Consider the following 12,916-nt stretch of genomic DNA (forward strand, 5'->3'; position numbering starts at 1 on the left):
TAATTTGACCATGTTCTAGTCATATATACTTTTCATTTCCTTTTATTTTTTTTTTCATTTGTTTGTTTGGTTGGCTGCTGGTGTTGTTGTTGGCTGGGAGTGCTTTATTAAAATTTTATTGTGCCTTCAATCACAATATAAAAGGCAATTCAAAAAATTGAATTACTCTTCAGTTTATTTTCTATTCTTTTTTACTCTTCTCTTATATAATACATCCCAACTACAGTTTTCCTTCCTCCCTCCACTCCTCCCAAGTAACCCCTCATCTTCCCTTCCCTCATATCCATTCTTCCTCAGTTTCTCTTCAGAAAAGATCAAGCCTATCATGGACATCAACCAACCACACCATAACAAGTTACAATAAGTCTATACACAAACCCTTATATCAGGACTGGGTGAGGCAACCAAGTAGGAGAAAAAGGGTCCAAAGGGTAGGTGAGAGAATCAGAGACTTCCCACTCCCACTGTTATGAGTACCACAAAAACACCAAGCTAACAACTATAGCATATATAGACCGGACCCCCCCACACACACCCACGCAGGCTCCTTGACTGGTGCTTCAGTCTCTATGAGTCCTGCTTAGTTGATTCTGTGGGCTGTGTTCTCCTGGTCTTCTTAACCCCTCTGGTTCCTACAATTCTTCTTTTGCCTCTTCTCTGGGGTTCTTCAAGCTCTAAGGGGTTGAACCAGATGAAGATCTCCAATTTTGGCTCTCTCTGCACCCAGTGTTTGGTTGTGGGTCTCTACATCTGCTCCCATCTTCCCAGATGCTTGAGGAAGTCTCTCTGATGATGACTGGGCTAGGCACTGATCTATGAATGTAGCAGAAAATCATTAGGATTCATTTTATTAGTGTTCTTATTTTCCTATCCTAGTTCTCTAGGCTATCCAGTCTCCAATTACTGGTCATTCAGGTAGTGTTGGGCATGGTATTCCTTTTGAAGAATGGCCCTCAAATTAGATCAGTCATTGGTTAGTCATTCCCACAATTTCTGAGCCTCCCCTTCCCCACACATCTTGCAGGCAGGATAGATAGTAGGTTGAAGGTTTTATGGCTGGGTTGATGTCTCTGTCCCATCATTGGAAGTTGCCTGGTTACAAAAGATGGCCAGTTCAGGCTCTGTATCCTCCCTTACTAGGAGTCCTCACTAGGATCACCCTACAGAATCCCGGGAGTCTTTACTATACTGCTTCTACATTACCCCCCACATGCCCTCCAGTTTCAGTTGTCTCTTCTCATACTTGCTCCCCGTATCCCTCCCTGTCACTGGTTCACTCCTCTTTCAACTCCCACCCACCACCAGCCCACCCACAAAAGTCTCTTCTGTTTCTCTTTCCCAGGGAGATCTGTACTTCCTCTTTGTTACTTAGCCTTTCTGGGTCTGTGAGTTATAGCATGATTATCATTTACTTAATAGCCAATAGCCACTTATAAATGAGTACATTTATAAATGTACTTCAGTTGAGGGACATCTAAGAAAGAATCTTCAACAAATGGTGCCTATTTAACTGGAAGTCTACCTGTAGAAGAGTGCAAATAGATTCACATTCATTACCCTATACAAAACTCAAGTCCAAGTTGATCAAAGACCTCAACATTCATCCAGATACACTGAACCTAATAGAAGAGACAGTGGAGAATAGATTGAAATGTATTGGCACAGGAGACAACTGTCACTGGCACTAAAATCAACAACCACTAAATGGGAACTTCTGAATCTGTAAAAGCTTTTATAAGCCAAAAAAAAAAAAAACCCAAAAAACAAAACAAAACAAACAAAAAAGCAACAACAACAAAAGCAAAAAAAAAACCCAAAACAAAAACAAAAAAAAATCAATAGAACAAAACAGAAGCCTACAGAATGGGAAACAATTTTTACCAACACTATATCCAATTGAGGACTAATATCCAAAACTTATAAAAACCTCAAGAAGATTCTTCTGGTTTCGTTCTGCACTTGTATCACAGTGAGCTGATCTTGTATCACAGCACTGCATACTCAAATACCGCTGGAGAGAGCTGGTTTCCCAGGAGTGCCAACATACCTGTGAGCACAGATAAGACCATCACTTTGGTTCAAATTACTGGCCCAAGAGGGACCTCCCAGAACCAGCAGGACACAGGAACCAAGGAACAGCCTGGGACAGAATCCTTTAGGTTTCCATCTGCACCCTGGAGCTGACCTTGTGCCACAGCTATCCATACCCAAATTCATCCTGGAGGGAATTGGTCTCCCATGAGTACTGACAACAGGTTTGCAGGAGGAACAAGCCACAGTCAGAGACAGCAAGACTAGCTAACACCACAGATAACCAGATGGTCTTGGCATCATCAGAACCCAGTTCTCTCAACACAGCGAGCCCTAGATACCCCAACATACCAGAAAAGAAAGACTGTGATTTAAAAATCACATCTCATGGTGGTGATAGAGAACTTTAAAAAGGACATAAGTAACTCCCTTAAAGAAATACAGAAGAATACAAGTAAACAGCTAGAAGCCCTTAAAGAGGAAACACAAAAATCCATTAAAGAATTACAGGAAAAACAACCAAATAGTTGAAAGAATTGAACAAAACCATCCAGTATCTAAAAATAGAGATAGAAATAATAAAGAAATTAAAAAAGGAGACAACTCTGGAGATGGAAATCCTAGAAGAGAGATCAGGAGTCATAGATGCAAGCATCACCAACAGAATACAAGAGATAGAAGACAGAATCTCAGGTACAGAAGATACCATAGAAAACATTGATACAACAGTCAAAGAAAATGCAAAATTGCAAAAAGCTTCTAACCCAAAGCCTCCGGGAAATCCAGGACAGAATGAAAAGACCAAACCTAAGGATAATAGGTATAGAAGAGAATAAAGATTCCCAAGTTAAAGGGCCAGTAAATATCTTCAACAAAATTATAGAAGAAAACTTTCTTACTCTAAAGAAAGTGATGCCCATAAAAATACAAGAAGCTTACAGAACTCCAAATAGATTGGACTAGGAAAAGAAACTCCTCCCATCATGTAATAGTCAAAATGCCAAATGTACAAACAAAGAAAGAATATTAAAAGCAGCAAGAGAAAAATATTAAGTAACATAAAAAGGTAGACCTATCAGAATTACACCAGACTTCTCACCAGAGACTATAAAAGCTAGAAGATCCTGGGCAGATCTCAAACAGACCCTAAGAGAATACAAATGCCAGCCCAACCTACTATACCCAGCAAAGCTCTCAATTACCATAGATGAAGAAACCAAGCTATTCCATGCAAAAACCAAATATACAAAATATCTCTGCACAAACCTAGCCCTAAAAAGGATAATAGATGGAAAATGCCAACACAAGGAGGGAAACCACACCCTAGAAAAAGCAAGAAAGTAATCTTCTTTCAACAAACCCAAATGAAGACAGCCACACAAACATAAAAATAGCATCAAAAATAACAGAACGCAACAATCCCTTTTCCTTCATATCTCTTAACATCAATAAATTCAGTTCCCCAATAAGAAGACATAGACTAACAGACTGGATACATAAACAGGACCCAGCAATTCGTTGCACACAGGAAACACACCTCAATGTCAAAGACAGACACTACCTCAGAGTAAAGGGCTGGAAAACAATTTTCCAAGCAAATGGTCCCAAGAAACAAGCTGGAATAGTCATTCTAATATTAAATAAAATCAACTTTGAACCAAAAGTTGCAAAAAAGGATAAGAAAGGATACTTCAAACTCATCAAAGGAAAAATCTAACAACAAGTAGAACTCTCAATTCTGAACATCTATGCTCCAAATGCAAGGGCACCCACATTCATAAAAGAAATTTTACTAAAGCTCAAAGCATACATTGCACCTCACAAAAAAACAGTGGGAGACCTCAACTCCCCACTCTCATCAATGGACAGATCATGGAAACTGAAAGTAAACACAGGCACAGTGAAACTAACAGAAGTTATAAACCAAATGGATTTAACATATCTATAGGACATTTCATCCTAAAACAAAAGAATATACCTTCTTCTCAGTATCTCATGGTGCTTTGCCAAAATTGATGTTATAATCTGTCACAAAACAGGCTTCAAAAGATACAAGAACATTGAAATAATCCCACGCATCCTAACAAGTCACCATGGACTAAGCCTGTTCTTCAATAACAACAAAAACAAAGGAAAGCCCACATACACATGGAAGCTGAACAACGTTCTACTCAGTGATAACTTGGTCAAGGAAGAAATAAAGAAATTAAAGACTTTTTAGAATTTAATGAAAATGAAGGTACAACATACCCAAACTTATGAGATACAATGAAAGCAGTGCTAAGAGGAAAACTCATAGCTCTGAGTGCCTCCAAAGAGAATCTGGAGAGAACATACACTAGCCACTTGACAGCACCCCTGAAAGCTCTAGAACAAAAAGAAGCAAATATACCTAAGAGGAGTAGACAGCAGGACATAATCAAAGTCAAGGCTGAAATCAACCAAGCAGAAACAAAAAGACCTATACAAAGAATCAACAAAAACAGGGCCAAATTCTTTGAATCAACAGGATAGATACACCCTTAGTCAGACTAATCAGAGGGCACAGAGACAGTATCCAAATTAACAAAATCAGAAATGAAAAGGGAGATATAACAACCAAAACTGAGGAAATCCAAAAAATCATCAGATCCTACTATAAATGCCTATATTCAACAAAACTGTAAAAGTTGGATTATGACAGCCCGCAGTTACATTGAACCGGTTACCTGGAAGGGAAGCTGGGGATGTCTGGGAAGGCAAGAACAACACCAAGACAACAATTGCTGATCAAGACCCCAAGGTTTAATGGAAGATTCAGAATTTAAAGTTTCAGGCAAGACCGCCTCCCCCAAATTCCAAGGTCTGTTCAGGAGAACTGGTCTGACTGCTCAGCGGGTGTTGGCTCCACTGCTCTGGTGGCTGGGCAGGTCACCTGCTTAATTCAGGAATTTGTAGGTCTGAAGGGACAATGAACTTTATCTTGGTCAGAGTGTTCCACCCTAAGTGGAGGGGATTATGGCTAACACAGGTCTGGAATTCCAGCTCAATGACTGGGACGGGAAGGCCCACTGGATGAAATGGACAATTTTCTAAATAGAAACCAAATACCAAAGTTAAACCAGGATCAATTGTCCCATAACCCCTAAAGAAATAGAAGCAGCCATTAAAAGTCTCCCAACCAAAAAGAAACCAAGGACCAAACAGGTTTAGTGCAGAATTCTATCAGACCTTCAAAGAAGAGCTAATATCAATACTCTTCAAACTATTCCACAAAATAGAAACAGAAGAAACACTACCCCATTCATTCTACAAAGCCACAGTTACATTGCATATTCTCCCTTGGAGATGGAACGGTTTCTGTCTAATCAGGAACTTGTCACAAATTCCTTTCATAGAGGACTTCATAAGAGATGTTTTTCTACTTTTATCATGTTTAATGTTCCAAATAGATTTTAAAAACTGGTTGAGTGCATATTACTTTTAGCTTCTGAAGATAGCATGTATATTTAAGAGGCATTTAACTATTAAAAATTACTTTGATGACTAAAAAAATGTCAATGCTGAGCTATATATTTTAAAATAAATTTTATTAGTTTAATAAAAAAAGAAAACCAACTGGGAAAAAACTCAACAGAGTAGACTTCAACAAACCAAATAACCCAATTTAAAAATGGGGAACAGCTCCACATAGAGAATTTTCAATATAGGAATCTCAAATGGCTAGGAAACACTTTAATAAAAGCTGAGGAGGAGGGTGACCCTCAATTAACAGGGACCCCTAAGATCTCTCAGACAGTGAGCCACCATCCAGGCAGCATACACAGCTGGTCTGAGGTCCCAGATACATATATAGCAGAGGACTGCCTGGTCTGGCCTCAGTGAGAGAAAAAGATCCTAACCCTCTAGAGACTTGAGGCCCCAGGGAGTGGCGAGGCCTGGTGGGTGGGATGAGGGATATAGTAAAATCATCTTGGAGACAGGGGGAGGGAGGAATGGGATGAAAAACCATGGGAGGACATACCAGGAGGGGAGTAACGCCTGGGCTGTGAAAAAAAATTAATAAAAAATAAAATAAATAAAAATTTTAAAAAAAGCAATGTTCAACATCCTTAGCCACCAGGGAAATGCAAATCAAAACTACTTTGAGATTCCATCTTTGTCCTGTCCAAAGGGTAAAGACCAGTAGCACAAGTGGCAGCTCTTTCTGGCAAGGATGTGGAAGAAAGGAAACTTCTATTGCTGATGGGAATGCAAACTTGTACAGCCACTATGCAAATCAATACAATGATTTCTCAGAAAATCTACCCAAAACCCAGCTATTTATTTTGGGGCATATACCTGAAGGATAGCCTATCCTACCACAAGGATACTTGCTCAACAAAGTTCTTAGTGGCTTTATTCATAATAACCAGAACCTGGAATCACCCTAGTTTTCATTGTGCTTGTTTTCTTTGAGACATTTGAGTTGATGATATATGTCACCAAATTCAGAAGTGATTTTAATGTTCTTTCTCCAGATACATCTTGCCTGCGTTAGGTTTACTGTTGTCTTTTTGAGGTTATAATTACATATATATTAAAACTAGTCCTTATGATGTTTTGCTTGGTTCTATTGTCTTGTTTCATGGATACCCTGTTGTTTCACATTTGATAAAAATTAATTAAAGGCCCTTATCAAAATGATATAAGAGAAATGCTCATGTCCTTTCCGTTAAGTTTGTTTTGATTCAGTAGACAAATCTAGGAAAGAGTTTTTAGAAAGGAAAAGTCATGAATTTATGAGTCTACTTTCGATTCAGAATTGAACTTCAGGTTCTTATCTAAAATCTTCAGTTTATGATTTATTTTTTTTGTGGCACAGAAAGGCTTTGTTTTCAACCAACCATGTGCACACAGCCTTGCTGCTCCTTATATTCTTCATTTGCCATCCACATTTATTTTGGAGGTAATGCATGGGGTGGTGTATACCTGCATACATGTTCTGAAGTATGTATGCACATTTGTATGTGTGTGTGTGTGTGTGTGTGTGTGTGTGTGCGTGTGTGAGTGTGCATGTACGTATGTGCTGGACTGGTAAGATGGCTCAAAGAATAAAAGCACTGGCTCCTCTTCCTGAGGTCCTGAGTTCAATTCCCAGCAACCACATGGTGGTTCACAACCATCTATAAGGAAATCTGATGCCCTCTTCTGGCCTGTGGATGTATATACAGCAGAGCACTCATAGATTAAATACATAAAATTTAAAAGCAAAAAACAAAAACAAAAAACAAAAAAAAATGTATTTATGTGTTTAGCAGCCAGAGGTTAATGTTAATATCTTCCTTGGTTTCACTACATCCTTGTGTTCAGACTAAATCTCTCATTGGCCAGCAAGCCCAGGATCTTCCTGTCTCTGCCTCCCCCATGCTAAGATTAAAGGATACTGTCTTTGCACTTGGCTTTTAGTATGGATTCTAGAGGACTGAATTCAGAACCTCCTGTTTGTACAGCAAACACAACAGCGACTGAACCATCTCCTTATGTCTTCATGTATCTTTTCCAAAGTATTAGTTTTACTCTGAAAAATGTAAACTAAAATATCTTTCCACTTCATTTTTCTTATAATATATTATACTGATTAAAATAATTAGAAATAATTATTTTATCTGACTATGCCATCAATGCAACATGAATTTGAGATTATTTCAGCTTTTTTAATTTTAAAGATTATTTATAAAGTATTGTTATTACCTGACTGTGCAAAGAATTCCCGTGATCCCAACGTCAAATTCTACAAGATACAGTTTTTAAAAGACTTCTTTTCTTCTTCGGTTTTTGAGATAGTATTTCTATGTAGCCCTGATTATCCTGGAACTTGCTTTGTAGTCTAAGCTAGCTTTGAGTTAGCAGAAATATGCCTGCCTTTGATTCTTCTGCCTCCTGCCTACTGCCTTTCCTGCCCCTGCTCCTTCTCTCTGTCCCCTACCTCCTACCCCCTTCCCCCTGCCTCTCCTGCCTCCTGCCTCCCCTGCCTCTCCCTGCCTCTGTTGCCTCTGTTTCCTCTGCCTCTATGCTCTGCCCAATGCTGGGATTAAAAGCATGCAGCACCAGATCTAGCAAGACTCATTTTCTTTATTGCTTATTCTACACTATTTGTTTCCATCAAGGGGCAACCATTAAAAATTTTTAGTTTTCACTTTTTGAACTAAATACACATATGCATCCATGAAAATGTTTGTCTGTGTATCTATGTGTGACTATGTATAGACATGCTACATTTTTGATAATATTGTTTGTCAGAGTTTCTGAAATGCTCAAAAAAATTACAGCACAGACTAAGTATACTACAAAACAAAACAAGCAGATTTTGTGGTTGTGTCTGTTTGAAAGTTGTTTGGATTTCCATGGAACCATATACCACAAGACCAGAATTTTTAGAGTTGTCAGCAAACCAAGGGTAAAATTGAGCACTCATAAGACATATGCGGCTTATCAAATGGGCCACCCTCTGATTTTCCTGAGACCACAGAAGTTCATTTTTAGCTTATGGGAGATGGGCCTTCCCTTAACCATAAACTTGATTCAGCAGTTCACCATGCCCCAGACTCTCCTTCTTTGGCATTATTGCTAATCCAATTTTATTTGTTTTTCTAGCATATTCCTGCTCACTGGGGGGAAGGAGAAGTGTGGTACAAGCTGTCAGTTATGCCTGTGAACGGCGTTTCACCCAGGACTGTGACATGAGGCATCTACCTTCTCTCATTCCACAATACTCCTCTCTAGAAAAGCCTGGAGTGGCTTCATCTTCAGACTTCAGTCCTTTCTAGTCTGCAGCTGGGTCTAGGCAGGAAGTATGTTAGGGCCCCACACTCACATGTTATTGGCCTGAGCTCTTGGCAAATGGTTCTGTGTCATTTGTTTTGTCTCCAGCCCCTCTTATTTGGATCACACATCTCCCATTTAGCTGCCCATTCACCTCCTCCTAAGCATACCTACCTAATGGCTGTCTTATGATCTGCCCTTTCCTTCCACAAGCAAGCTGCCAATGCTATGCAGTGCCATACACAGTCTTGGCAATGACTCCTTTCCTCCACTGATGCACGCTGCTGATAAAGCAATTGCAAATATTATTGATCTTACAGGACTCAACAAACAGTCCTGTCAGCTTCATCAGACAGCTCTTAGGCACCACATCACTCTTAGCTCTTGTACAACTACAAAGCCCAGAACAACCGGGCTCCTTTGATGCTTCATAGGGTGTGGTGGTTTGAATATGCTTGGTCCATGAGAAAGTGACACTATTGGGAGGTGTGACCTCCTTGTTGGACTAGGTGTGGCCTTGTTGGAGTAGGTATGGCCTTGTTGGAGAAAATGTGTAGGTGAGTTTTGAGGCCTCCTAGAGCTTAGGCCCCACCCCTTGCCAGAGAGCGCTTCCTTCCAGCCGCCTGAGGATGCCAGTCTCTCCTGGTTGCCTTCAGATCAAGACGCAGAACTCTCAGCTCCTTCTCCAGCAGCATGTCCTCCTGCATGCTGTTATGCTTCCTGCTATGATGAAACTCTAAACTGTAAGCCAACCCCAATTAAATGTTTATCTTTATAAGAGTTGCCTTGGTCATGGTGTCTCTTCATATTATTTTAATTAATTTAAATAAATTAATTTAATAATTTATTAAACAAATTATTAAATTAAATGATAGTTATTGTTATATAGGCATATTAACTACATATTTTTGTGTGTGTATATATGTTCTTGAATGTGTACATGCATGTGAAACAAAGACAGATGTCAGTTGTTTTCCTTATTTACTCCCTACTTTAATTTTTGAGACAAGGCTTCTCACCAAACCTAGAGCTCAATGATTTGACTCGACCAGATGGCCAGCAAGCCCCCTGGGATCCCCCTATTCCTTCCTGCCGAGAGCAGAGAATGCAGGTGTGCACCACTGTATCTCAATGCTGCTTTACATGGGTTCTAGGGATCGAATTCAAATCTCCATGTTTGCATTTCTGATATGGCCAGTGTGGGCCATACTCACAGGAGTAACTGCAGGGACCCCTAACGGGTCAAAGTCTTCAGAGCATGTGACTGAGTACTCAACTGTGGATGCCTCAGTCATTCCAACTTTCAGAAGAGGGGGAAAAAAATCAAGCCCCGGAGTAAGTGGTAGGGCATTGTGGGATGCAGACTTCTGGGTGCTATATGACCATTGAAGGGTTTTTTGAAAAACTCGATTTTATTCTCTTTATTGAGGGGAAGGGGATATGTGCTCCATAGCATATATATGGAGGTCAGAGGACAAATTGTGGAAGTCAGTTCGTTCTTTCTACTTTATGGGTCCCAGGGATTAATCTCAGGTCATCAAGCCATGTGACAGGCAACCCGCCCACCAAATCATCTTGTGGGCACATATCATTGCACTCTTAAACTCAACGCCAATGTGAGTACCTGCACAGTACTTCCAAAAGATTGGGCCTGTCAAAATCCATCACGGAGTAGGGAGGAGTACAAGAATTGCCTGAGGACCTATAAGCAGTTCATGCCTCTGGAAAGGGAGAGGCAATTTCTTAAATGTTCTAGCCATTGGTAAGGCATCTATGCTCCTGTAAACAACCTTTCCACCAGTTCTCTTGTAAGTAACACTGTTGAAACTTGCTGAGTTCACCACAACAAACAAATCCAAAAAAAGACTCGATAGAAGTAGAGGGACCAGTTGGGAAGAGAATCAGAGGGTAAATGTGATTAAAATATATCATAGACTTGTATCAGAACAGAACAATGAAACCACTTAGTGTGCACAATCAATATATATGCACTAAGAGAAATAGAAACAACTTTACAAAATACACCACACCCTTAGAAATGGCTATCTCTAATTAGAATTTTCTCTCTTTAGTCTGGCTAGAAGAAAAATCACAAATCCTATTTCTTTGATTTTCCCCAAGGAAGCACACTTTTAATTTTATTCCACCCAGTTATTAGTGTAACTTACTGCTCATTCTTATTATAAACTCAAAGAAACAGGAAACCATCTTTTTGATTTCCTCATGGCTTTACCTCAACCACAAAATAGGATCTTTGTCTGACCTCCCTCTGTGCAGGCACGCCCTCCAGAAAGAGGATATTTAGCTGTCTGTGAGAGACAGGTCTCTTGCCCCTTTGACCACATAAACTTCAAGAAAAAAAAATGCATTAAAGGTCAAGATATTGTAATCCTGTCTCTCTGCCTGTGGCTGCCATCAAAGCCTGTAGCCAGCTGGCAGGCACCCTTGAAGGTCTGACGCATGAACTCTATCTGCAGGTAAGTCCCAAAGTGAAGCAGGATTTAAAAAGTAAATGATGAGATTTTGTCTTTGGGCCCGAGCCATGCTTGCCAATCATTTTTACTACTGATATTAATAATCTTCCTGATCTGACTCCCCCATTTCTTATTTGGTTAAAAACCTGTAAGAATGCAGTGAATTGGTGCTTCTTCATAACCCTCCAGGCAGTTTTTAGGGAATGAAGATTCTAGTAAAGTAAGAAACAAGCTTTGCCTTCAAGGAACTTAGAGTTACACGGATTTCCAAATGCTCTGCATCTATGACATCATTAAGTATGTCTATGACATTATTAAGCTGTCAGGTTACAGCCTTTATTCAGCTCCCCCCCGCCCCCGCACACACACTCCATTTGTAGGCTGTGTAATGCAAAAATAGGATCTTTGTCTATCCTATAGAGTCAGAAGCTGGCCAACCTGTAGACGCTAGTGTGTATTTTTATATTCAGGCAAAGCAATGCACACAGAACGCTTACTTGTTCTCACTTCTGAACAGGACTTCATTTTGAAAATCAACATCTATAATTTGTTTTGAGTCTGTAGGCTGGTTTCTACTGCAGAATGTTCAGTTCTCATGTTCTCGAGTTCTTTTTCACAAGCTTCTAAAAAAAAAGATGTTTTCTTTCTTACTTGCCGTTTTTACTTTCTGGGTGGGGTGTTGAGGCCCTTCCTGTATCTGCTTAAAACAGAACTTTCCAGATTAGTCTGTCCTACAAATGTACTTTGCTTCCTAACACACTTGACTGAGAGTGTCAAGAGACAGGTTCAAGCAGGCTAAATGAATTCTAAAATCCACGGAGGGCATACAACACATTGAGGTCTTATTCAAATGGAGATTCTTGTTTAGGGTGTGAAGTTGTGATTTTTACATTACTAACACACTCCCAAAAGTTTCTGTGTATCTGGCATAAAGATCATCCTTTGAGAAAGAGGGAAAGGGTGGTCTGTTTCACAAGTATTCAACACTTTTTAATTATAATGCATGCCAAGCACTGGGTTGTAAAACTAATTGGGAATGTAACAATATTTATCCTTAAAAAGCTCACAGTTGAGAATGGAGAGATGGCTCAAGTGTTAAAAGCACTGAATCTTCTACCAGAGGACCTAGGTTTGATTCCTAGCACCCACATAGTAGCTAACAACTGTCTATAACTCCAATTCTGATGCCCTCTTCTGGATTTTTTAACTATGAAGCAGCAGATGGAGCATACACATACATACGTACATACATACATACATACATACATACATACATACATACATACATAAAGGCAAGACATATAAAATAAAGTAATTTTTAAAAGTCCCAGTCTAATATGGCAGCCAACATAACAAGTAAAGTCTGTGATGATCATAAGAAGATGAATTATAGATTGCGATGAGAAATTTGAACGTATACCTCACCAAAGACGATACAGAGAAGGCGGATAAGCCTCTAAAAGATGGTGGGGACCACATATTATGATGGAATTTAAAGTGTAAACAGTCATGACACATTATCACTAAACATTATCTTGATGATATTCCAAAACATGACATCACATGCTGGCTAGGAAGTTGGTGGGGATACAAAATGTTACAGCCATCAGCGTGCTTATTACAAAAGT

The 12,916-nt window shown here is 39.5% G+C and overlaps 2 long non-coding RNA genes across 2 annotated transcripts in view; one reads left to right on the forward strand and one right to left on the reverse strand.

Annotated features, from left to right (window-relative positions):
* Positions 1-265: 265 nt before the first annotated feature.
* LOC127666370 (uncharacterized) lies at positions 266-11,894 on the reverse strand. Its single transcript, XR_007973595.1, has 3 exons — positions 11,786-11,894; positions 1,928-2,047; positions 266-813 (listed from the first exon to the last, which is right to left on the reverse strand). It is a non-coding gene; the product is annotated as an uncharacterized LOC127666370 (long non-coding RNA).
* Positions 11,115-12,916, forward strand: part of LOC127666369 (uncharacterized) — a 5,530-nt gene continuing 3,728 nt past the window's right edge. The window contains exon 1 of the long non-coding RNA XR_007973594.1: positions 11,115-11,291. This is a non-coding gene — a long non-coding RNA (uncharacterized LOC127666369). The remainder of the gene's footprint in view (positions 11,292-12,916) is intronic.

Source organism: Apodemus sylvaticus, chromosome 15 (genome assembly GCF_947179515.1).
Source record: "Apodemus sylvaticus chromosome 15, mApoSyl1.1, whole genome shotgun sequence".
Taxonomy (NCBI): Eukaryota; Metazoa; Chordata; class Mammalia; order Rodentia; family Muridae; genus Apodemus; species Apodemus sylvaticus.